The following is a 27,250-nucleotide window of genomic DNA, read 5'->3' on the forward strand; positions in this document are numbered from 1 at the left end:
TCTTGGGGATTAAAAACAGCAGCAATGCAGCCGAGTAAATTAATAAAACTAACCAAGACACAGTGCTATGAGAATCATATGTTGCATAAAATGCCCTGTTTTTATTTAAAGCAAAATCCTTATCACTTTTATCTGCACAGGTAAATGTAACATTTGATTTAAGAATTTTCCACCACTCTGCAGTGGTCTGACATCACATCCACAGTTTCTACCTGGATGCTTCTGCAATAATTGTCCCAGCACAGGATAGGGCTAGCTCAGTTTTATAGTTATGATTCAGCTCATTACCATGATACTCGCAACTGTATATTTCAGGATTAGAGCAAAGATTTAATCTTGGCAAGCAAGTGTCATGTGCAGAGCATATTAATCTGGGTTCAGGCAGTTATCTTGTTTTTTAATTCCCACCTAAAAGCCCCCCTTCCTCCCCCACACCACTACAAGATCAGTGTGATCTGGCAATCAAACAATTGTGATCTCAAAAGCTTAAGACTTCTTCTCACCTTTGTGAGTTCATTGATGTGTTTCAAGAATGGTTTTTTCCTCATAATGGCTTTCCTGGAGCCCAATGAGTTCTTGCAGTGCCAGCTTGGAAGAAAAGTGTCGACTTTGACGAGACAATAGAGAACCAGCCACTTGTCACTTTTAATTATATGGTACAGCTTTCGCAATTAGCGATGTGCCTGGAGGAAGCTTCTAGGCACTTGCTGCAGACTTCTGCTTTTCTGACAAACAGACACCACTCCCACATTAGGAGGTTACCTTTTCTTTATTAGCTTGAAATGTACTGCTTAACTTTTGCCATAAATACATGTGGAATATGATACAGCTAAATGAAACAAAGTTAATTTAAAATTGAAATTATTGCCACAATGATTCTTCCAGTGTGAACATATCAAAAACTCTTTAATTTCAAACCCATCTTTGTTATTGGTGCCTGTGTTAGTCTTTGGACAAGTCAAAATTGTTTTCTTCAAAGTGGGTCATCTGGCATATTCAGATGTTATGTAACATGTACAATACCTTTAGGGTAAAACAGTTAAACTAAGAAGTAAAGAATCGTACAACCAAGATGGAGAAAATCAAATTGATGCCAGAAATCCTCTGCTACTATTTTGAGAGAATAAACAGGTTTCTATTAAAATCTGATCACTAACCTCTAAAACAATTCACGTTTCTCACCTAAAAATAAAACATTTTGATATCTATACCATTTTACTGTTGTGCTTACATATTTAATTTAACTAGAAATTATTTCTTCATTTGACTTAGAAAATCACAAAGGTAATTAATGTTCTTGAATTAATAGGCTGATGCAGACCGTTGATATTCATCGAGTGTGTTACCACAGCACATAGGCTTATATGTAAACTGAACTGAAGCCGCTTACAACGGACCTTAAAATAAAAAGGAAAACACCTTTAAGTGCACACAAATGTTACTTAAATTAAAACTTCCCATTAGAAATTTACAAAGAAGTGTTTACTTACAATAGTTAGAGTTTTCTTAAGAAAAATGTCATTCTTTCATATGAAACCAGCTATATCAACATGTATATTTCGAAGGGTGCTGTCATTCCTTTCTTCCTTTAACTACGACTCTATTAATGACATAAGACACTGAAGAACAAAATGATAATTAAAGGATCTTTCAATAAATCAGACAAAAATGATTCAATGTTAATAAAAGACGGCATTGGACATTAAAAGAAAATCACAACAAGCCTTGCTTTTACTGGAAGAGCATTCAGTCAAATCAGTGGGGTGAGGCCCACAAATAAAGGCACTTTACACAATGTTTGTAACATCTAGGAAAAAATTAAAAAGGGTGATTGGCTGATGGGGGAGATCATATACGGCACAGGTAAAACAAACACGTTTGGGAAAGAAAATGTATGTACGTGTTGGAGCAGCTATCAGCGCAGCTGATTTCTACTTTTAACTTGCATTGTAAAAAGTGCTCTCTGACTCATAAAATGAGCGACTCACAAGTAGTAAATCCCAGTTTAATTGTTAAGGTAATTGTACAGGTTTTTTTTTCAGTTGAGGTTGATTAGTAATTTGGGAGCCAATAATAGACTGCCAATATCTGTACACTTAAGCGCAGTTTAAAGTGGCAGCCTGAGTCAATGCAAGCACACAGTGGGATCGGTCAGTATGTCAATAACTGACCTTAACTATTTATAAGGGCTGGAAGAGTGTTTACTGAGGATAATCTCCATCCAGTGATGGAAACAGACTATGAGGTATAAATGAAAAATAGACAAACCTCACCACAAATAAGTAATCTCTAAAACACCTTTCATTTATATAGTGCCTTTCAAGATAGTGCTTTACGTAATGCACTGGTAACACATAGATGTCTGTGTTCTTGATGTATAAAACCATGAACATAGTGTTGAAAACCTGCATGCTGCTTGGAAATGGTTGTAGTAATTTTAATCTCAAGTGCCCCAAGCTTTCTTGTTATACAGAAAAGTTTCTGTGGGTCACTTGAAAGGAACTTCTTGTTGACATGGCTGACACTGACCTTGTTTTGATAAAGAAAGCTAAAAAAAAAAAAAATCAATGAAATCAATAAATAAAAGGAAAAAAAAAGCTGGTTTGCTTCATATTGATGGCGGCCTTTGGAATGAGAGCTAAGAGTTGGGGCATATTTAGAGGGTTGACGTTAATCTCATTCTTTGAGCATTTAAAGCCTCCTTGTTTATCTGGATGTGGTGCTATTGATGTCAAGGGTTTCTGTTCGCCATTAAAAAAAAAGCACAATGTGGCAGCGGCAGGGGCTCTGAGAGCAATTAACAGACTGCTTAATTAGCAAATGAATTAGAATCCGAGTGGCTGATCTTTGCTTAAAGACTTGTAGGAGCTGCGGCTTCTGTTTGATTACACATTGATCTTTGCAGGGTAACCCTACGGTAATTTTTCAGCTCTCTGCTTTTAATACTTTGTATCCGTGAATCCTTTTTTTATATTCCATGTAGCTCTCATTAGCTTTTGATGGCGGAGCTCATTTATTAACTCGAGTAATGAAGGTTCTAATTAGTATTGCATACACTTTCCTGCTGTCATGCTGTGTGTTGTGTGTGTGTATGTGTGTGTGTGTGTGTATGTACTGTCTCGAATCTTGAGTCTCTGAAAATAAAAATAGATGGACTTATGAATTTAGCAACCATGGCCAAATGATAACTTTAAATGATAAAGGATCTCTGCCTTTCTGGGTCTAAGTATATGGAGTTGCCGGGCAGGCAAAGTGCACCTGAGTGGTACCAAGCAGGAGATCAACCCAAGAGAGGCTTTTTATTGAAAGAAGAATCCGATGGTATGTAAGGGGTGCTGCTCATGCCAGTATAGGCCTAGAGAAATCAGTAGGCGGCAGTAAACTCTTTCAATATTCCGACTGTCCTGGAAGGAGATATTTCTGAGTGCAGATAGTAGAAGTGAGAAGCCATTTGGGGGTGTTGGTAGGACACTGGCTGTCATCTATAGTGGGAATCAGGGTCACACTTGTCCTGAAAATAAGTTGCTTGTTTGGAACTAGCGTTCTCTTAAGTCTAATGGGGCTACTTGAGTTTCCTCTACTTTTTTTATCTTGATCCTTTGTTTTTCATTCAGTTTTTACCTGAATGAATAAAAATCTCATTATATTCTTTTCAGTTTTTCAAGTTTCCCTCGATGGGAGATGCAATAGTAAATATGTTGAGTATGAAAGCTTTTGCGTATATACAGTAGACTAAGAAAGTACCTGTTTTTCCAGGCAGACATTTGCATGGTTATAGTAACCTACTCATACATATGAAACATCATTCAATATATTATGAAAATATGATTTACTACACCTTATCTATAAACATTCTTGACTTTGCTTATTAATTTAGTAAGCTGCGACTTTTAAAAAAGATGTTGTGAGGTTGCTCAATAATTGTGCGTAAAGTTTTGTAAGAGTAAATGTAATTATATCCAAAAATACTGTAGTTATTGTACAAGATGTCTTCTGAGAAGTTTTAAAGGCCACAAAGGTTTTATGTGCCAAAGAGTTTTCATTATTATCTTTTAACTTGTCTTTTCAATTCACTGGTCTTACTGGTTCAATAAACATTTAACCAACCACACTCAGCTTAAATTTGATGTTTTTTGGCTTGGTTTGATATATGGAGGACATGGCCAGAGCAGTAGTACTAAACAATATAAGGAAACAATTTACATGTCTCCTATAACCTTACTTTACCAAATAGTCACAGATTAATATGTTGTTATGTTATACCCTAATGTTAGTTTACACACCTGAGTAAGCTATTTAACAAGCCTATGTTCCACAGGCAAAAAAAAGTGAAAATTATAATCTGTGCTGATCTTGTAGGTCACCAGCAATATTCTGTCATTCAGGTAGCACAAAACACAGACAAGGGCTGTCCCTCAACTATTTTTCAATTGGAAGTGGCAGGGCAGCAAACAAGTGTCCGTAAATGAATCTGACAAGTAACACCCAGGCTGTGTAAAGTCTAAAAGAGTCATAGCATCAGCTCAAGAACTATTATACCAACAAAGCTTCCAGAATATAAACTAACAATGTCAAAATACAAACTACTGGCTGTACTGCTGGTATGCTGTAAATGCTGACTGTGGAGCCATTGAAAAGTTGGAGTAAAGACTGGAATGGTTCATTTATGGTGCAGCTGAAACACAGGAAAAGGTATATGTATCAGTTTGGAAATGTTGTTTAAGGATGCTGTGTTCCCTCTTTAAGCAGATGGTGGTGTTCAGCAGTCCACACTGATAACTGTTTTGAGGACTTCCACTGCTGGATGATATTCTGAGAATTGCTAAGTTTTGGAAACCTAAGCTTACCTGTTTGATTTTCTAAGAAAGAGAAAGCTGAATTTGTTATCCTAGAGAGAAAAAGGGAAAGCTTAAAACCATAGCAAGGCTGCTTTAGAAATTACATATTTGTTATATAATCTCAGTAAAAAAATGGTAATCAAGTGCTATGTTCAATATGGATGATTCAAAGTCCAGCAGACTGAGAGACAGAAGTCAGATTTGAAGAGTTGAAACAGGATAATACTGCAGGGAAAGTACACCCTTTCTTAATATATGGGCTTATTATGTTTATGAAGGCAAGCATTGATAACCCAAAATACTTTAATCTTACTAAATAATATCTTTGTATGTAAGAATTGGACAATAAAGAATCTCTGTCTGCCGCAGATAGTCATTCAGTGTCATACATCTTATAAATACAGTTCAATCCTTCCTTAGCTTTAATAGTTCTTGATTTTTTTTTATAAATAATTTAATCAATTTAAGTTTAAAATTTAAGTTAAAATTGACTCATATTTCCAGTTATTGACATTATGAAGTATTGAAAGTAATGTTATATCAATGCAGAAATTGCAGCACAAGTGTGATATGAGGATGTGATGAATCTGTTTCATTCTTTTGTAAGTCTGAGGACTGCTAAAATAGATATGTTACAGTTGTGGCAGCATAAAGCAGAAATAATTGATATCTGTTCATTTATTTATTAAGGTGATGTTTTTATTTGATAGAGTTTATACTACTGTTTAGCACATTAAGGGGCATCATGAATATGAGCATTTTAGAGGAAAAATATTAACAAAAGTATTAACCAAGAATTTATAAAAAAGCAAAAAATCAATCATGGTTTGGGGTATTAGCATGTGTCCAGGGAAATGTTAAAATGGGTCCATACATTATGCCAAAAAAGTGAAAATTCTCTTTAAAAAGTTCTTCTACCTTGGCAGCATCCCCTCAAACTCAAAAGAATTTCAGAAGCTAGCATTGTATTAAATTAGCATTAAAAAGCCACAGCGTGGATGTGGAAATAACTATGGCACAAGCACAGCATTCATTTCACACTTAAGCTCAGAGTTTAATAAGCCATCATGCTGATAATTCATTTTTATGATTCATAGACCTAGCCACAATACCGTATACATTCCCACAGCCACTACTATGTTCTCCCTTTTTTGGTCAGATGGAGGGAAGAGATCCTCAGCCTTGAAGTTCACTACATCTGTGGCCAGAATGACAAAAAGCCCATGCTGATTCTACTGGTACTGGACATGCTATGGGGATACAAGAGATGGTCTTTTATGGATAGCTAGAAACCAGTGTGTACAGTTCAAGTGCTATAAACAACAAGCTTATGTTGAATGGCTAACTTCAACCTTCCTGTGGCAGGATTAGATAGATTAGAAAGGTTGGAGTGGCATTGGCACTTGGGCTTTGTGGAATGGTGAATGCTACTAGCATTTTGGTTTCTCCTCCGAACATAGAATAATATTCTGCTCAGTCAATTCAGTGTCTTGGGAGCCTGATCCTATATCAATAGCCCCTAAAGGTGTGCCTTATGAATTAGTGAAATTTCTAGCAATTGAGCAGACAGATCAAAACATTAAACTGTCACTGGTTGAATTTTTCCCGTATAGCACAGAGTTTTCCTCTTGCAGGCAATGGGTAAACTTGCAATTGTTGCACAGCTCTTTTCTTTCACTTATGTACACATGTATGATGGGATCTGGACATTCAAAAGTTCAGGGTATGAGCACTCCTGCTGTTGCATAGTATAGCTACTCCACCTCAAGCATAGATAGCTCTAACCAATTACAGTAAGGTGTGACGCACATTTCTATACAATACACCCGTAGCTCTTATGTGCCATCTGCCAGGGTCTTATAGTGAAAGAGTGTATTTAATATGATCATTTATGAATTTCAAGAAATAGGATAAGGCTCCCATGTTCTCTGTCTCGACTTTGAATGTAGTGTATGGATTTGACTTCAAGAATATCTGAACTAATATTCTACATTTTTTTATACTGAATTTTCTCTGGATTTTCTTAGGTGCGGAGGTATGGGTATGTTTTTTATGTTGACAAAGCCAGTTAAATTGTACTAACAAGCCACATCCAATTTGATTAACATGGACAAAGTGCTGAGGCTTTTGCTCCTTCTACTGAAACAGTAAAAGGCATTTGACATATTTCTCATTATTTATACTTTTAGGAAGCAAAGTTTCAACTAGTGTTATTTCCCCACATTTGTATGCAAAATCCAAAGTGATGCCTAATAAGAGCTAAGCTGAAGGCAACTCCTGAAAAGTTTATACTAAAGGTTACCATATCAAGGTTCTAATTTTTCATTTGAATTCATTTATGATCTGCTATTATACAGTGTTTATTCTAAGTACCAGTAATACAGGAATGCAGGAAACATTTACTGGAACTGTCCAGATGCTGAAAAGTTAGAGGAAAAAGTCAAAGCTGCCTCTGCTGATTTTTGTTGGGCCCCTCTGAGTGCCTCTATATCCCATGGAGAACTACACAATCCGTGCAGTGCCCTCTGCTTTACTACTGTAAACCACTGTGTGTGTAACAGAACAAGACTGCTGGTAGAATCTAGAGTGTCACTCCAGAGGGTGCTCCAGCAGTGTCAAGAATGTTCCATAGCATGTACTGTAGGCATTTGAATTTCCCATGTATATCGGGCACATGTGAGCGGTAACCAAAGGTTTCAAATGATGGCGGTTGAAGCATCAATAGCAAAAGAAGTGATGTAATGAAGACTTTCTATCCCTAGTAATTATGTAATTAGACTTCTTTTCATTAAGCAAAGCTTTTAACATCTATATGTAGATCTCTACAGATGTACCGTACATAGAGAGCTTCAGGATCTCCACCTGCTCAGCAACTCAACAGGTCAGTTTTGTGTTTAGCACTCACATAATTCATTTAAAGTGAAGTGAAGTTTTCATTGTATTTGTTATAGCACTATTCACAACAATTGCCTCATACATTTCTACAAAATAAATGGGTGGAAAATCTGATCAAGTGCCATAAACACAAATCAAAAGCTCAGAATTACGAAACTGTAATTCATTTTAGGACTATGAAGCTATGACATGGAAAGGAGCAAAAAGCAAGATCAGAAAGAAAAATAAAGCTTTGATGCTCCTCTGGCTTTCTTATTCTAACCCCCTTAAGGTGTCCTTAGAGTTGTTGTTTTTAATTAGTAAAGAGTAAAACATGGTGTTTAAAAAATGACAAAAAAGCCTAATTTAGCTTTTTTTAGAATTTTTTTTTAAATCTCAACTCATAAAATCATACTTAATAAGTCTTCATATGACCACAGTTGGGCAGAAGTGTAGAGTAAATGTTGCGCTGCTGGGAAGGTGACCAGGGTTCATTTTCTGGATCCTCCCTGCATAGAGTTTGCATGGTCTCCCTGTGTCTGCGTGGGTTTCTTCCCAGTACTCTAATTTCCTCTCACATATTCCAAAGACTTAAGGTTAAATGGTTGGTGAGGTGAAATTGGTCATGCTGTGTGTAACTGGTGTGTGTGTGAGTGTGTTCACCCTGCAATGGACTAGCACCCTATTCAGGTCTTGTTCCTGCCTTGTGCCCTATGCTTGCTGGGCTAGGCTCAAGCCCCCAACCATGACACTGTTCAGGATTAAGCGGGTTTAGCAGATGGTATGGTATGACTACAGTTTGATACATGACTAGCAGTAGCACAGCTAGACCTCACGCGCGCCTGTATTCCTTCTTCGAGACCACACAGTTTTTGTAGTTTAGCTTCAGGTAATGCAAGCTTACGGGTTGTAGCTGTCAAATCTTTCTCATATTTTCACAGGCAGATTGCGGTGTAGTTGTAGATCATTTATAAGCAAATTCAAGATTGTTTCAAGGTGAAGAAGATTTCTATGAAATTGGCAGTATGGCTGAATTATGCCTTTACTCAAGATGACTTACACCATCATGCATCCTTTTTTACAGATGTTGTTACGCACTTGGAGCACAAACAGGTAAGGTGACTGCTCAAGGCCACAAACTGAGTTAGAGATAAGAATTGAACTGAAAGCCTTGCTGCCCAGTTCCCCAGCTATTATACCCCACTCACTAGGGTGGAATCCACTATGAATCTAATAGTAATAATCAGCTATAAGTATAACATTGGCCTATCTCATTACAATCATCCTGCATAGAGAAAGGTGGGTTTTTTTTACTTTGGAAGAGTTGCGTTCTTCTTGAATACTGCATCCAAGCTCCTCATGCATAAATACCATTGAGATGAAGTTCTTTGACCTTGACCAACAATGACACTTTATTTCTGTCCACATGGTCTCCTCTTTTGTTTGGCAAAAGAAGCATATTGTAGGTATTACAGCCATAACAGCAGATATCAAGCATGCTGCTAATTACAAGATCAAGCTCTGATGAGTCTTACCTTGTATTAAATATCAATTCAATGATGATTTCTCTGTCTAGCTATTTAACCATTCCTTTCGAACGATTCCTCTGTCTCTATATCACAGGGCAGACACATTTTTCTTGTGCATATTTCTTGGAGACACCAATATTTAAAGTACCTTGACCTAATTAAACCAAGCTGGATAACGGTCAAGTAATAAGCATCAGTACTTCAGGCTTTTGCAAATCTTGAGCTTAAACTTAAAGAGATTAGACAACTTTTGCAAGATATTAGCTGTTCAAAAATGAGAAAAATGTTCTTAAGCCTCTTGAAGGAAAGGAGTGAACAAACAGTCTGCCTTTTGTTCTGCATCCGGGGATCGGCAGCGACAGGCTAAAGGGAAGTACTGAGACGCTGTGTGCGGGACCCGAAAACGCGACTGATCCATCGCCAGTAAACCCAATCAGCTCCGGGAATTAGCCTGGGGATTAGATGAAAACTTGCTAGCACAGCTCTTAAAAAAAGAAAGAAAATGCCCACCCAAGAGGTCAAGTTTAGGTGGCATTATTGAAGATCTGGACTGGAGTGCACTGGTCAAGAAAGGCACAAGAGAAGAGCAGGTCTCTACAGAGAAATGGGGGCAGCCACCTGATCTGGGATGTGCATGGAGTTCCAAGTTGTACTTGGAAGATGAACATATGGAGAAGTTAATTAAGATCCAAATAACTTTCAGAATTTAACATGAACTGTAAAGTACTGTGAACAAATGTTCTTGCATAAAAGTTCTAAATGAAAATTAAGTGCTTGCAGATTTCAAAATTGCCTTGTAATCCTGTCAGGCTCTGAGGATATAATGGCTTAACAAAAACAAATATACGTCTCGCAGCCTAACTTAACTTGGCTCATTTTCTATGTCTGGCTGCCTCTCTTCTGCAGAAAATACTTTCATCTGCCATACCAAAAGCAGCACGGTGTGTCTCGGGGTTGAAGGTCATCTGTATTGAAAGAGGTGCGGGTGCTAACTATGTTGCCCTCTTTCTCCATCTGAAAAGACAGTAGAAAAATGGCCCATTGTTCTTTAGGCTGTGTCTACAGATGTAGAAAGTTTTTTTTCTCTTAAAGATAGATCTGATTTTTAGCTTCCATGACCTTTGCATTGGTCTTTTAGTGCAGGGCTAAGAAACACATTGGACCTCCTGACAAGCCCTGTAATCACACACTTCTCACTAATCACTTCTCCCCCTTCTGCTGGCTGTCCTGAGTACATTGGCCAGACAGGAGCCATGTGAGGTGGTGTCATATGCAACAGATTTAGTCACAAACTCAGTAACATCCTAACAGAGGAATGCAAAGTCCCTGCTGATTGCCCCCGCAAAGCTGCATCATGTGTGAGATAAATCTCTGTGACTGCAAAGCAATAGGACAATGCCTTCACTATCTACACTGTCTGCAGAGCCACACGCATTTCGCAGACACACACACACAGAGCTGGACTTGGCACTTGGCTTGGAGAAGGGTGCCTTGTAAGGAACCATCCTGGAGAGATCAACAGCAAATACAAACTTACCTTCAGTGTGCCCTTTTAGTAGTTAAAGACAAGTTCTTTTAAGAAAAGCAGAGGACTCTGTGATGGGCTAATCAGACCTTACAAACCACTGTAATACCTTACAATCAGGCCAGCCTCTGCAACTTACTAAAAAAAATGGGGAACTCTGGGTACTTATTCACAATAAAAGTTTGCAGTTTAGGTAAATATTTCTGTGATGATAAATAAAAAAGAAAGCAACAACAGCAAGAGACAACCTACAGATCACTTGTGGAGCAGGGCCATCTTAACATACAGACACAGTGGGCACTAGCTGGGGGGCCCAGGAACAGAGGGGCTCACGGTGTTTCTGATGCCTATGTATGTTTCTGTTTTGCCGGTAAGATGGCCCTGCTCTGGAGAAAAAAGTGTTGAATTGTACAGGTAGTACTGTGATTAGTGGTCCAGAGGCCTTAGTTCAGTTCTCAGTTGTTACTTTTGTAGAATGTACACGCTCTGTCTTTAACCATGTAGGTTTTCACCAATACTTTGGTGTTACTCTGCTCTTAAACCAGTTGGTGTGACTGGTGAAAAAATGCACAGCGTGACTCTCCCACTTTCTCTTTCTTGCTGTCCTCCTTCAGCTGGCAGAGGTGGGATGTGAACATTCCTAAAAGAAATTTCCATGAATCAGGATCAGATATGACCACTAGGCTTTTGATACAGCCTGCCTACATGGCTTCAATGATACCAGTTTACAAGTCCAAATTGGCCCAGTATATTAAAGTGTGGGCAAATGCTTCAGTTTTCCCTTTAAGATATTGTCATATTATCCATATTTTTTCCTGCCTCTTCCTCAACACAGACTGAATAGATTTAATTTACCATCAGGTTAAAAAAATAGGTGTATGAATGCTTAGAACTCAAGCCTTCTTGTACTGATATGATTTATTATTTGAACTGGAGCTAGGCAGTCTGGTCTCCTCCCTTCTTGTTAATTACTGTGTAAATCAATGCTGCATCTTTTCACTGCTGTCTCATCATTCTTAATTTACTGATTCCAGTCATGGCTCTGGTCTTATGGCTAAGTGTGCCTTTTCATCCTCCTGCTGTGTTTTTTTTTTAATTTATTTTTTTCATTTTCTAAATGATATTTTGTTTGGTTGGTGCAGTAACCACAAAAGGACTTGATGAAAGCTGTACTGCTTTTTTACACAGAATGGTTTTGTGTATGTGGCATGAAAGGTTAGGTGATATGGGTTTCAAGTTGCAAGGTGCAATGATTCCAGCAGTTCACACTATATATATAATCTTTGACAAGAAAACTGGCATTCTGTATAAGGTTGTTTGCTATTAGGCAGAATGTAATTATACTTACTTCTGAAAGTGTATATATTAGATATCTGAGTAAAATGAGGTCAAGCTTGAGTGTCATCAGGATGGACTGTGCCTCCGCACATCTCTCTATTTGAAATGAAATGAGTTGATGATTCATATATTACAAGAGTTACTCACAGAATGCTGTAAACGTTGTATGGTGCTGCTCATCCCTGCCACACAATGTGCTTAAATATAAATATATGCACTTTTTTTTTTAATTTGAAATATGTTGATTTCCCATCATAATTAAATAACTAGTAAATGGGAAGGCTTGCATAAACACAAATGCACAATTCTGCATACCTAACCACATATGAAAGATCTGGGGGAACACAAGAAAACCTGCAAGCATTTACTTTATGACAGTAGAAGTAGTCATCATGCAGCGCTAGCATGTTGCCCCCACATTACCTGCTCTGATTATGGATCAACATGGGAGTGTCACCAGAGTGCCCAGCAAGTTGTTTTTACTTAAAACTGACCCTTAAACAAGTAAGAATATCTGTAGCACATACAGTTAAAGAGCAACCTGCAATTACAAATCAAAGTAACAGTACCCCAGCAAGCTATGCTATGCCATTCCAAGCCCACTCATCATGTCCAGGTTGACCAGATTTAATGGGTCAGTGGAATGCCACTCCCTTCAAAATGGAGAGTCCACTACGATAATTGTTGGATATGTGGCAGAGTTTACACATTGATGGGAGTGTTGGAGTACTTCTGAAACACTTTGGCTGTATGTGGCAGTCCAGGCAAGCCCCACAATCCCTGGTTGCTTCCAGGAGCCTCTTGAACCACAAACCACTGATATCATGCCTGAGGATGAGCCTGAAGGCAAACATATCCTCTTTTAAAACCATGAGCCTTGGCGCTTCTCTCGAAAATTTGACATTTCCTTGGCTTCCTTTTTGTGGATTCCTCAGCACGTGGAGACATCAACCAGCAGGCGCAGCCAACCCATTAGCGCAGCCTCTCAATGTACGGAAGAGATTTGCTCCTAACTTCCTTCTGTGCCACAGTCTGCCGGACTTCTGTGGGAGACTCCTGGAGCACTTGATTGCTCATACTCCTAAAAATGTTTAGCAGGAACAGCCACTCTGCACCCATCTTGAATATCAAACCATACACTACTCCCCAAGGGCAATAAAACTTTCATTGTACTAACACCCATTTTTCGAGTACTCGTGAGCAACAGTACCTCTTCCTGAATCTTCACGGGGGACACCACCTCCCACTCTTTAATTGCATGTTGATGCAAACTAGCACTCGAAGCTTCACAGGGAGCACTTTCTCACTCTTTGATCAAATGTCAATGTATCACCATTAAAAAGAGTACCACCAGTAATTTGGTTCCACCAATACTACTTGTCATAACAAATTTAAATAATCGCCTGTTTGGGCCGGAAATGCATAATTCTTTTGTTTGGCACATTGGCAGATTATGGCTGATGTTGGGATGGCTGGAATTGAACTTGTAGACCTACTTGATAAAATTAGACAAACTCTGAAATGCTTTATAAGATATAAGGCAACAGATAAGAACATGACTTACAGGTTTTATGTTGTATATCTGATAGGCTGACCAGGCATTCTTTTTTTTCCTGACTAGGCACTGCAGGACTTATGCATAAGCTAGTCTGAGCTGCAGTTACAGGAGCCCATAAATATATAAAAAATATTTGTTTTTCAATTAAATATTCCTGCTGCCAGACTGGCCAACCAAGTTCTCTTAACACCCCTTTCCCATCATCCATGAAATAACTCATCCACCATTAGTCAGATGCTCACCATCATTACTAAGTTTATGCATGTCAAGTGAATTGCAGGTAGTGATGGAGGGTGGCTGTTTAACAGCATTTGTGGCAGAAGGAGAGCTGAATACAGGCTGTATGGGCATAAGACGCCTAATGCCCATGCTGAATACGATTTGTCATGATCTAATAATGACACAGACAGGCAGGACACAAATTGCCATACAGCACATGGTTTATTTAAACTTTGCACTGCACAGCACAAGGTAAAGCACAGTCCCTTCTTTTAGTCAGTCCTTTCCGACTGCACCCCTCCACACGAGCTTCGTCCACTTCCTCTCGACTCAGGCCCTTGAATGCTGGCGACTGGTCCCTTTTTATAGGGTACCTAGAAGGACTCCAGGTGCCTAATGAGCTTCTTCTAGCAGCACTTCCAGGTGTGGCGGAAGTGCTGCTAAATAGGGCCCTGCAAATGTCCATGTGCCCCTTGGCAGTGGCCATGGACCCCAACAGGGTTGAGCATCTATGCTCACAACCCATGGCCCCACTGAAAAACAAAAGGGGCTGCCCTCTGTTGGTCCGGGGGAGAAACTGTCCTGGAAGACCTCTCTCCCCCGGTCCTTCCATAATCAGGGCGTTTCAGCCAGGTAAGGGCCCTACCATGTGCCACAAGTGATAGCATTGTAGCCCATAGTTCCAGTCTGAAAGAGCAATACAAAGGAAATACATCTGAAAGTGCCTGGATTACAACAGCTTTGGGCAACTTTCAAAGCTGCTCTCCATGGCACAAGGCAAATGTATTATGTATAGATGATCGGTTACAGAATTTCAATCTGTTCATAAGTAATGTCATGTTAGATATTACTACGACTAAGCCCAACAGACAGGCACAGAAACTCATCTAGCACTGTGCCCTGAAAGAAAACTCAAGGGTGCTCATGTGGCCTGATGTTAGTTATAATGAGCTACTGGCTTTCACTTCACTTATTGTATATATCAATTCAAAAGCCTCATGTTGGAAAGTACACATTCAACATAACCTTTATTTCAGATGCCTTATGGATAACGAGTGAAAAACATTTCAGCTTACTTTTCCGGTATTTGCATTTTGTTGACAACTTAGACCTGTTACTTTACGCAGCAGTAAGAAATCATTTCCTTGAAAATAAAATCGCTGTACATACTTCACATAACTGAGCTGAACGTTGCTATTGACAAACCACAAACTGGACCTCGCACAGTTATTCAGTTGGCCCCATCGCTTCTGTATACTGAAAATCTGCCTAAGATTATTGGTAGCTGGACAAAAATGCCCAGAGTTTGAAACTGGTGAAAAACTAAAGTAATTTTCATACTTTTTAGTTTTATTTTAACAGCTAAAAATACCTGAAATTGGGAAAATAACTAAATGCCAAAATAATGTTTTTAAATATTTTTCCTCCCTCTTCTTCTCTCTGTGTTTCTCTCTCAATATAGGTAGTCGGTGAATCAGGCAGTCTTTGTTTTTGATGGATCAAACTCTTTTGCTTTTGTTGTATTTCACCTAGCATTCTGTGATCTGGTGACTGTCAAGTATAATTCTAGCGTCTGACATTGCATTGCTCTCTCTATTTCACTCAATCTGTGTTTTCTGCTGCTATCCATACACCAATTGCATATTCTCTCTCTTCTTGCTGTTCTTGTGCAGCGCCTTTTCAAGGTTAGACAGCTCCTATGCTTTAACGTCACATGCTAGTTGTTTCTGTTATTCCCTCACAGGGGTTCAATCCCAGGGCCCCTTCAATCCTAAATCTGCCCCTGTGGACATGTCCTCTTTTTGAGTGTTAAAATATCAGTCTGCCCAGAATTTATACAATTCTAAAACTGTTGTGGATTTTGTTTTATTTATTCAGTGAGTGTAAAGAAACATTGTTCATTCCTTGCAGCACTGTTTGTTGTTTTAATTTGCACTGTGCCTAGTGCTAGAAAAAGTGGAGGGGTTTGTTTAAAGAACGGATTGCAATGCAGTTAGACTTAGTTGACAGCCAGAAGGACAGAGCAGAGTCACATTGTGATGGAAAACCAAATCATTACTACAAAAAATCCCCATATGAAAGTGTACTGTACATTTACAGATGAGTTCATAAGTAAATATGCCTTGTTTCTGACACGAGTGGAGAGCTGAATTAACTACAGTATCTGTAGCGCAGGCACGTAGGTGTCAGTGGCAAAAATAGGTGTTAGAGACTTAGTCAGAAGATTTCATTCTTCAGAATTTACCAACTAAAGTGGCAGTTTATTTTGTGAGACCGGATAAAGCAGATGCTGTTTTAGCATTTCACATGGTAAAGCTTCACCAATTGATTGAAATCCTGATGGCAGAAAATGAGTGGTGTGCTTGAATGTGTGTGTGTGGCTGTTTTACGGCAATGAGAAATAACTATGTTTAACTTCAATAATGTTTCATTAAAGCTGATTATTTTTGCAACCAATGGTGACTTAATTTTTTTTTCTCAGATGTTAAGACTTTTTGAATTAAAATGAAAGAAAGATAAGTTTAAATAGGGCCTTTTTGCCATTAAGGAGGAGAAATAATACCCTTGCAACTATTTAAATAACTTACTTAGAAATTATCATTGTTCTCTACATTGAAATCCAAAATATGGTCACTGTAATATCTAAAGCATTTATTACATTCTACATATTGTATTTCCTCTTCAGCAATCACTGCAACAGTTCCTTGTCTCTATTTAGGTGTATTTATATCTTTTTGGACAAACAGACCCCTAGCAATTACATTGTATGTATATAATTTAATAGATACATAATTTTGCAGTAATTAAATGTATAATTTAAGAATGTAAGCATATATTAGCTGACAACCTTTAACCCATACAGTATGGCATAGCCTTTTTTTGCACATTGCCTGTCTAAATGTCCATGCAGTTTATTTACAGATTTTCCCAAGTCATAAATTTGGAAATCAAGTGCCAAAGCCATATAAGAAGTGATACAAGGCAGGGACCACCCTGAAGCAGTTAGGCCATAATTTAGAAACCTTAAAAACAAAACTACAGTCACTTGGAGCAGTCTTCATAGGAACCCAAACAAATGTGGAAATTCTACAAGAAACTGGACATGGCCGGCCACAAAGTTTATGAGGAATAGGGCCTTTCATCTCCTGTCTCATTTGTTCACTGATCTACATGTTTTGTTCCTGTTTCTTTAGAACTATGAAATTTAATTAAACTAATTTTAAATATAAATAATGTTAATTTAACTCAGACATCTCACAATGGGGCATATAAACCAAGTAAAGCAGTTTCTAGCAGTCTCGTAATGCCTTACAGGACTGGTTTGCAGCTCCATCTCTGTTGAGCATCAGTCCACAATAAGACACCACCTTCTCTGATCACCTTGATCTATCTATCTATCTATCTATCTATCTATCTATCTATCTATCTATCTATCTATCTATCTATCTATCTATCTATCTATCTATCTATCTATCTATCTATCTACAGTATATATATATATATATATATATATATATATATATATATAAAGTTCTATGAAGATATTATAATGGGTAAAAACATGGAACTGGAGGTATGATTGCATTTTAGGTTGGGTTACCAAATGTTTGGTGTTTAGGAGTTTTTCTTGTGTTTGCCCAAGTCTTTTCAAGGGAATTTCATTTCTTTCCAGAGCCTAAAGACATCCACACAGGTTAATTGTTATTTTTAATTGACCAAGGATAAGCATGTGTGTGCGTGTGGTGTGTGTACGTGACTTGGTTTGTGTATGTGCATTACAGCCACCTGGCATTCAAAATGGATTTCTGCATAGTTCATACTTACAATATTATCACTAAAGCTTTTTATGTTTGTGGAGATTTAAATCTTTATGTAATATTGCAAGAAAACACATTGCTTCATATATGGGAAAATACTGATCTGCAGCTGTTGCCCCACTATTAATGTAATGTAAATTAAGAATTATGAGAGAAACAAATGCTGGAGTAACAAAACTTCTGCAGGCCTTGCCAAAAGAATTTCATTTTAGATTTAGGAAACCAAGGTTTATAGAAGGAAAGCTGCTGTCTTTACTTTCTGCTCCAGCAGTGGCCCCACTTGACCTCCATAATGACTCTTTGCTTCAGCTTGCCAATGTCCTGCACGTCTTTGTTATCTCTGTCGCATTGACACTGAAATTCTTTCACGTTAGCAGCATGAGAAGGCAGATAGGCCATGTCTGTGACTTTTTAAAAGACTCTACTGATGGCACAGATGACAACAGCTAAGCTAAGCAGAGCACAGAAAATGTGAGTTTATTGAGTCTTCCAACTTCTTACTTGGCAAAAACTAAGAGTTTGATTTCAGGTGGTTCAAAGTGCCTGTCACTACCTAAGATTTTAGAGTCATGACAGGAAAAGCAGTAAAGAGCCTATATATAATAAATTTTAAATTTAATAATCAGGTAATAGAACAATTAAAAAATATTTGCTATGTCTTGCTGTATGCGTACCTTCAGCACCTTTCCTCAGTATCCTTGTGTGTTTGAACCTCACTTCACCAGTACCTCCTCTCTCGAGTATATTCCCTGAGAGCCTGCTTCTCAGACTCTGTCACCATTCTCGCCTTCTGTCTTGCTTAATACTTCACATCTTTGACGGTGATTTTCTTAGCATGGCCATGCTGTTTCTGCTTCTAGATTGTCCTAGATTAATCCCGACAATCGTTCATGATTGTCCAAGGAATGGGTCTCCAAGATACTTAAAGGACAAGACTGGGTCGCAACAAAAACACTTTAAGAAACCCTGGTCTAAGGGCCAGGACACACACAAAGACTTTAGTGTTTTATCTTACAGTATGTTTCAATTTCAGGCAAACATAATGCCAAGTATACTGCTGCATGCAAAGCAATTTGCACTATTTTTGTTCAGTATAAAGAATTACTGCATTGCCAAACAAGACTTGATGGCTGAGATCATTAGGAACAGGTTATTTCATATCGCTAGTATTGACCTAGAGTCGTCAAAAGATTATGTATCTTTAACTGACTTCTAGACTTTGGCTGCCAGTTGTCAGGAATAAAAACCTTACATACAGACAGCAAAGTGCTCAGCTTAATAAAACAGAGTGGTCAGTGCAATGTCAGAATGAGCTGATAGAATGGCAGTGCAAGGGAAGGCAAATGTCTGCAGGCTCTGTCAATAAATTCTTTGAAAATATTAGAAAAGATTGAAGTCTGAGGGCTTGTATTGTTACAGGAAGATTGTAGGCAACAGTTGGTTCAAGTGTACAAGGCATTTTCTATTGTCTTCATATTGTATCTCTGATTTAGAAATAAATAATCAACCAAGGCCTACATTGTTCTTGCGGAAACTACCTGGTGTAAGCTGGGTGAAAGCATAAATTTATGATATGTAGCTATTTAAGTGTAGCGTTATAAAAATGTAGGATGCATGGAAACTTTCAATTTGTTATTTAGATATTTTCTTTATTATTTTAAATTTGCCAAAATAAGTCATTGTTTTCATAAGTTATTAACTTTTGAGCAGCACCAGAAGATGCTCATTAAAAAGGACAAGCCCGGGAATCACAATTATACCATGAAGTCAGAGACATGCAATACAATACAATTTATTGTATTAGGCTTTAAAAGGCCCTGCCTTTTGACAGCCCCCGAGCCTTGACTCTCTAAGAAGACAAGAAAAAACTCCCAAAAAACCCTTTTAGGGGAACAAAAATGGAAGAAACTTTGGGAAAGGCAGTTCAAAGAGAGACCCCTTTCCAGGTAGGTTGGACGTGCCATGGGTGTCAAAATAAGGGGGTACATACAATACAATACACAGAACATAACACAAGTAATCCTCAATACAATATAAAAGTGATATCACATAATAGGATTCGGATTTGTTCAGAGTCCTGGAGACCGCGGCCATCAAGCTGCCTCCCCCTATTGGTCATTCCAAAGCTGAATCAGCATTGAGCCAACCAATCCAATGAAAGGACCTCTCTACCAATTGATTCCTGCAATCCTCTATCAGAGATGACTTTACCTTAGGCAGGCAAAACAAATTGGCAGGTGGGCAGTGGCACCAAGTGCCACATTTGAGTACCAAGAAGAGAAACAGAATAGGTGAAAATTAGTAACAAATTATAACTATTACAAAGTATATTACTTATGTTTTAGTGCTAATGAATAACAACAGAGATGTAGTATGCACAGTTAATCAACAGCTTTAGTCAGGGTATGCTAAACTGAATTAGTGAGTCTTCAGCCGGGATCTGAAAGCTGTGACCGAAGGGGCATCTCTTATAGTAGCAGGTAGACCATTCCACAGTTTAGGGGCCCTATAACTAAAAGGTCGACCTTCCAATGTTATTTTAATAATCCTTGGAATCATAAGCAGACCTGCATCTTGAGATCTTAATGTACATTCTGGTTTGTAAATGATGGTCAGTTCAGATATGTAAGCCGGATCTTGGCCATAAGACAAAATCAAGTCAAAAGAATAGGCTAATAGTCAAAAATGAATGAATCATACAAGAATATCTAGAGCAAGGCTTTTAAACAGAGTTTTGGTATCTGCAGTTGGGATAAGGAAACAAACCCAAGCTGATCTTTATTCAGTTGTGGTGATTACAAACTGGTCACAACGTATGAGGCCACACCCCTAGAAACAGACCTAAAGATGTAAACTCAATACGCCAGCAATAAAGACCTAAAATGGCTTCCAAGACATTGCAAAAGCAAAACACAGCGTGTAAACCATAAAGAATTTTGAGTAAAAATTGATAGAAACAGAATTTGTGAATTCAAAAACTCATGAGAGTTACATTGCTGACATTGTTTCCAATGTGTTATGTTGTCTCTGCATAGATTGTAGTGTGGCACTAATGCATTTCACCCCTGTTGCCACCCATATTGCCAATTGCTGCCATAATTTGCATTTTATTTCAACATACAGAAGGTCAACCTGATGATCTTATGCTGAATGAGTGTATTTTTTACTTGCTTCTGATAGTTAATTGAATCTAGTGATTTTCTCAATGTTGAATAGGTTATATTTCGTCAAATTCTACAGGAACGTAAGGTTAGAGTATGTAGGTAAACAACATAAAAAAAGTAGAGTGCATTTTTTTCTTCCTTTGGCAAATCTTCTCAATGCAGTATGATTGCCAGAGTTATGTTTGATTCACATTTGATTCTATGATGATAGGGACTCTTAATATAGTATTAGTTCATAGAGAATTAATGTTTATAGTATTTAAACCAATAAAATAATTTATTGCCATACTACAGTATGTCAGCTTCATGGAATTGGGCAAGGTGAAGCTTATACAAATAAATATTAATACAAAAGCAACATCAAAGCAACAGTAATGTTCATTCTCAGAAGCCCATAAAAAAAACATTTAACAAACACATGTTGTTAATGTTAAGATGTTCATGTATCTCACAGTATGTCAGAGCTTATGAGTGAGAATGTAGTATATAAAGCAAGATTCACACACACAAAACATGTTTCAAATACAATAAACTGAGATTCTGGTGTGATGTTTCACACATCGAAAGGCTTCGCTGAATTTTCCAGAGGTTGCTGTTGCTTGTTTTATGTGTTCTTGGTATCTTTATCCAGTGTGCCCCTGCTTCTTAGGAGACTTGAAGCTAGAAACTGTTGTCATTGGCCAATGTTTTGAAAGCTTTAAATGGAAGAGTTGTACTTAGTTCAAGATTCCATTGATGCTGTCCGGGGCATTTCTCTATATGGTATAATAACAGCAGCAGTGAGAATAGCTTGTAGGGCATTTAGATTGTGAACTTTTATACATAACTATAAGGACAGAGCAAGCCAATGACGTGCTGATCTTACAGGAGAACTGTATTTTTAAATTCAAAATCCTTCAAGAAAATCGCAAATGCTCTAGCTAAGTCCTGATGTTGCTCCCTTAATTTTTCCTGTAGATATTTGCAAAATCAAGATCAGGTCAACAGTACCTGAGTCAGCACTGAAACCACTATATGATTCTAGAACAATGTGCACAGACATTGAGTGTACTGATCTTCTGAGCATGGCTTTGCAAAAAAATTTCAAGTGGTTAGCAAAAAGGCAATGGGCCCGCTGTTGACACATATGAATTTTTCATCTTTGTGCTGTTAAATTGTGACCATGTTAGCATCATTCCACTGCTGTACGGCACACACCTACTCTCTGCAGTAATATTCCTGTGTAAAGGTCACCACCATTAAGGATTCTGTTAGGTGTAAACAGGTAGTACCTGTAAAAGATTTGACTAATCTCTACAAATTGTGGTGGTTCTTCAAGTCTGTAGATCAGTGTACTTTCACAAACACTACATTCTTTCATCTGAAAGGGGGACAGAGAGGTGCAGAGGAGACAGATGTTGTAAGATAAACACTTCTTATGATATGGAAGAGCATCTTAGCAGACAAATTTGTAGGGGTATTAGAGCAATCACTCACAAGCACAAAGTGACATATTGCCCAAGTTGCCTCTCTCCAATACTCTACCTTACAATTATTTTTCCTGCTTATAACATACCCGATAGTATTTAATAAATCTTACAGGTGTAGGCAACAATTATTTCCACAGGCTATTGGATCAGTAAATGATTGCGTGTTGCATGTGAAGATTATTACTTGTAGCTAAAATGTGAGGTACAAACCTGGGGAAAGCATAAATTATTACACACAGAGAATGGCATTGTATTTTATACTGATGTCTCATATATCCAGGAACCTGGGTTTGATTCACAGATTAATGTTTGTCTGGGAGTAATTTGAAAGTTTGTCATGTTCATGTTGATTTTTCTCCAGGTATTCCGGTTTCTGCCACATTATAGAGATATGCAAGTAAGGTTAATGGGCACCTCTGAATCTGTCTGGTAGTGGCCTAGGTGTGTGGAGGCAAATTTTCTTTCTGCCTGATCTTAATTCTTTCATGCAAACTCTTGTTTCCTGTCATTTTCTAATAGAATAGTTATTCACAAAATGGATGAATACATGGATATAGCTTTGTTCACCAAAAGCTGGCTTACAGAGCTTCTTTTCTTTTCGTTCACCCCACAAGCTTGAATTTCCTGTCAGATATAACATTTTGTTTTTCTGAGAAACTTTACATCGTGAACTAATCCCTTCACTATCCTTTCACTGATCTGTGAAAGATCATGTGCCAATGCAGGTCATTTAGTGGTCCTGTGCTGCCCAGTAGGCTGACCTTAACCAACTTCAGCTTTTACATGTGGAGCTGTAAGCGCATTGTGGGTAGCAGATGTCATTTTGGGTAGTATTGATTCTCTCTTTGCATGGATCTTCATCACCCATCTTGATTTCCTTTTAATATTTAGACGGATGAGCTCTATTTAAGAGTGTTCTCAGCAAGCTGCATGATTAATGGTCCTGTGAGATACCATCATGGCCTGCTCATGGCCAGCCTGTCACATTGGCAAGGACCCCATCTCACATGGAGCTGTAATTGATGGCACAAGCTCGCAATTTGCAAATCAAATGCAGGAAAGGCTAAGACGGGTTGAGGTCTGACTGCTTTTTACTTATTTATTAAGTATCTCTCCCATTTGTAAAACAAATGTGCCGCAGGAACAGACATCATCTTCAGAGCTTGATAAATATTTGATCAAGCATAATGGAAATTGTCAAACCCATCTAATTGTACAATGAATTATCAAAAAGATATCAAAGTTAGACACAGCCTTTGATCTCTCCTTCTCACTCTCTCTCTCAATCACCGCCTTGAAACCCCCCCCCCAACCCCCCCGCACACATTGTGTGGGGAGTGCGTGTTTTGAAATGTGCTCAGTTAACCCTTCTTTAAGATACTATACTTTATATTAATGTTTTTGAAGGCAATTAGAAATTAACACTGCCTTCTGGAAATACTGTCAAATATGAATACTTTGTCATTGATAATGATATTTTTCTGCTTATTTGTAAATACAGAAACTTGAATAACAGTAAACGATTGTTCTTTCAAATAATACAGCTAAAGACAGAAAGATGAAAGCAACTTTGAAAAGAGGCTCAGCAGTTTTAGAAACCCTAATGTAGAAAGAAAATTTTAAGGCATAGTATTCTGCTTTATTTATATTTCAAAAGTGAAATTTTTGAAAAATTGAATTTTGTATTTCAAACTTATTTGGCCTGTGATATAAATTGCCAAATGCTGTGCTTTTTCTGTCTTACTCTGTTTTCACAAATAAAGAAAGTAAAACACGCAATAGATTTGAGTGTGTTTCTAGAAATGGTTTAGGAAGTATTTTTCACGTATACGGTATATCAGGTATTTAATATTGGCTATACTTGAGTCTTACTTATTTCCACTATTATTGCAAATTGTTAACACTACAGGCAGTCCCCAGGTTAAGAACACCTGACTTACGGACAACTCGAACAGACAGAACAACGGAGCAGACTGTCATAAAGATTAAAAATCTGAAGAGGGCCCATTTATATTTTGGCTCAGGCAGCTGCAAAAGCAGTCGTGCACAGATCATGTGCACCCTGCTCTGTTTATAGTTCAAGCATTCAGTGTGCAATAGTGCACAGTTGCAGGATCCCCCCAAAGTTTTATCTTTGCCTTTGCATATCAACCTTACATATATTTCCATTTCTGCCTGTTCAAACTCTCACCTTTTCACCAGGGTCTGGGTGATTTGTCGCTATACATTTATGCACATCTGGCTTTCACTGTGTGGTTTTAATGTTGGATTGCGTAGGTGTGGGTAGTGATGCTTCACACAACTGTTCCTCCAATGAGTGTATGTTTCCTTGCCTACAGTATGCACATTTGACATGCACAGGTGCATGCAGGCCTGCATGTTTACAGAATTCTGGGGGAATGCTGACATGATGGTTGGTGTGCAGGACTTATGACAAAATTTACGCCACCTGCACCATAGTATGCGGTAACGTATAATAACAAACACGCAATACAGTGTTTTGTACCATTCATGAAAACATTGTAAGGCTTCAGCAGTTCATTGGCTTGTGATGGGAGCCATTTTAAGTCAGATCACATTGCAGTTAACACTGTGTGGAGTGTGTATGCATAGAAAGGTAAAATATTAGCTATATACTAAGATGAATGTTTTACTAACTGACTCGAATTAAGAACCATATGTGTCTTTTCTAAATTATTTAAAATTTCAATTTAAAGACAGACTTAGGATCAGATTTTTTTCATTTACCTGGGACAACCTGCAAAGGTTTTCAGGTCTTCAACCAAAAGTCTGATATTATATAAATGGTACTTAAATTAACAAATAGCACTTTTTTCTTTTTTTAATTAATGCTAACGTTAATTTAATACCAACTGGAAATTCCCCTCTAATTAAAACATAGTTATGGGGAAAATTACTGTAGTTTCAGTCGATCAAACACAACCAAGCCTGATTATAGCAAACCTCCTCAATATTCACCTCACTTACCTCTATTATGACCCTTACCATCAGAATCAAGTACAGTAGGTAACTCAAAGGATCAACAAGCACATAATTCCACAATCAGAGTAAATTCCTGAAGTTGAGGTCTAGTTGGACCATGCCCCAAGACCAAGATCCAAAGCACAAAGTGTTTGTTCAAACAGTTTTAAAAATAAAGTTCTGAACAAACTTAAGCCCAGACCTAAACCCAGCAGAGAAGGTGTGGCAGGAGCAGAAATGAGCAGTTCATGTTCAAAAACTGACTACTATCTCTGAACTAAAGCAGTTCTGCAAAGTAATATGTGCTAAATGTCCTCGCTGTGATGTGGAAAACTGTTACTGAATTATAGGGAAGTGATTGGTTGCAACCATTGCAGCTTAAGGTGTGAGAACACCTTATTAAGTTTATGGGGGTTATTATTTTTCATGACAATACGAGTTGATGTTGGATAACTTTGTCAGTAAGTCAGTCATTCTCCAACCTGCAATATCCTAACACAGGGTCACAGGGGTCTGCTGGAGCTAATCCAAGCCAGCACAGGGCACAAGGCAGGAACAAACCCTGGGCAGGGTGCCAGCCCACCACAGTGGATAACTTTGTTTATTCAATAATTCAATAAAAATGTGTTATTGTTCACTTAGGTGCCCATAATATAATATGAGATTTTGGTTGCAAATATTCAGTTTCTGAAATCTGTAATACATTAGAATTGACAAAAGTCTCAGAAAATCTGACAACAACTGATGAGCAGTTCTGTGCAGGCTCATTTTAGAGCATGCATTCTTCAGGATAGACCAGTCACTAAGGTCACATAGTTCATTTGGAACTAAAATTGCTTATATTGGTAAGACAATATTTTTGTCAGACTGGAAAGTTAGACATCTTTTCAAAAAATGAAAAGGAGATGATTATTCTAGGTATGATACTTCAAAATAGAAGTAGAATTTTTTATTTCATTGCTTAAAATGTCTAAGTGCCAGTTACATCCTGTGTTTGGTATGGACAGATATGAATACATGATTTTACATGCTTAACAGGAGTCAATACAAAAAGGAAATATGTGCCACTTTCTTTCTAAAGAGCTGTGATCCGATTTCAGGTCTGGATGAACATGATGTTGGTTAAATAGTTTTTAAAAGAAGCAATACAGTTCAGAAACCAGACACGTTTAAGTCTAACTGATTCAGAAGTAGCAATCATATGTCAACTCTAATATGGAAGCCATTCCTATATACAGTATAAGTCAATTATTCACTTTCCAATACACACAGCCTACATTCGCCTAAAAGTAACTGACTTGAGACAGCATAAGAAAAGACAGTACACCACCATGCATGCTGAATACAAGTTCACCCAGTAACAAATGCTTACCATCTTCTCTCTGTCCCTGTCTGTGCCACCGTACTGGTAAAAGTGAATTTAGAAAATGGGTAACCACTACATGCTAATTGATTAACATTTTGTAATTAAGCTCCTAGCAAGTTATGTTATATACATTATTACTGTACAAAAATCTACCAAAATAGCTTAGTGTTTAGCATTGCTGCCTTACAGGATCAAAGGACTGGGGTAATACCCTGGTAAATTTGATGTCTTTGTAGGGTTGCCCATTCTCCCAGTGTCTCCGTAGTCATTTCTTGGACAATTCAAAAGATGAGCATGGTAGATTAATAAAGACTCCAAAACTGGTCTTCCTTAAGTGAATGTCGGTGCATGTATGAGTGAAGATTCCCTATGATGGGCTGTTGCTGTCCAAAGTAGGTTCCTATGGTTTAGCCCATTGCTTCTGGGATACGATCTATTATCCCTGAAGCCCTTAAATTGTATTAAATGTGTTTTGGAAAATGGAAAAATGGCTGAATATAAACAATTCTGTGCATATTAAATTTAAAAATATTTGTTCACTTTTGGTGTTTTGTGAGCATAAAATACACA

At 37.9% G+C, this 27,250-nt stretch overlaps 1 protein-coding gene across 6 annotated transcripts in view; it reads left to right on the forward strand.

The window, feature by feature from the left end:
* Window positions 1-27,250, forward strand: part of prdm16 (PR domain containing 16) — a 427,363-nt gene that overhangs the window by 61,902 nt on the left and 338,211 nt on the right. Inside the window, exon 1 of one of the 6 annotated variants that reach the window (XM_039756092.1) lies at window positions 18,155-18,170. The exons of the other annotated variants lie outside the window; for them this stretch is intronic. The gene's annotated coding sequence lies outside the window, so the exon portion shown is untranslated. Of the gene's footprint in view, window positions 1-18,154; window positions 18,171-27,250 lie in introns of those variants that run through there. 6 annotated transcript variants of the gene reach the window in all.

This window comes from Polypterus senegalus, chromosome 6 (genome assembly GCF_016835505.1).
Source record: "Polypterus senegalus isolate Bchr_013 chromosome 6, ASM1683550v1, whole genome shotgun sequence".
NCBI classification, from domain to species: domain Eukaryota; kingdom Metazoa; phylum Chordata; class Cladistia; order Polypteriformes; family Polypteridae; genus Polypterus; species Polypterus senegalus.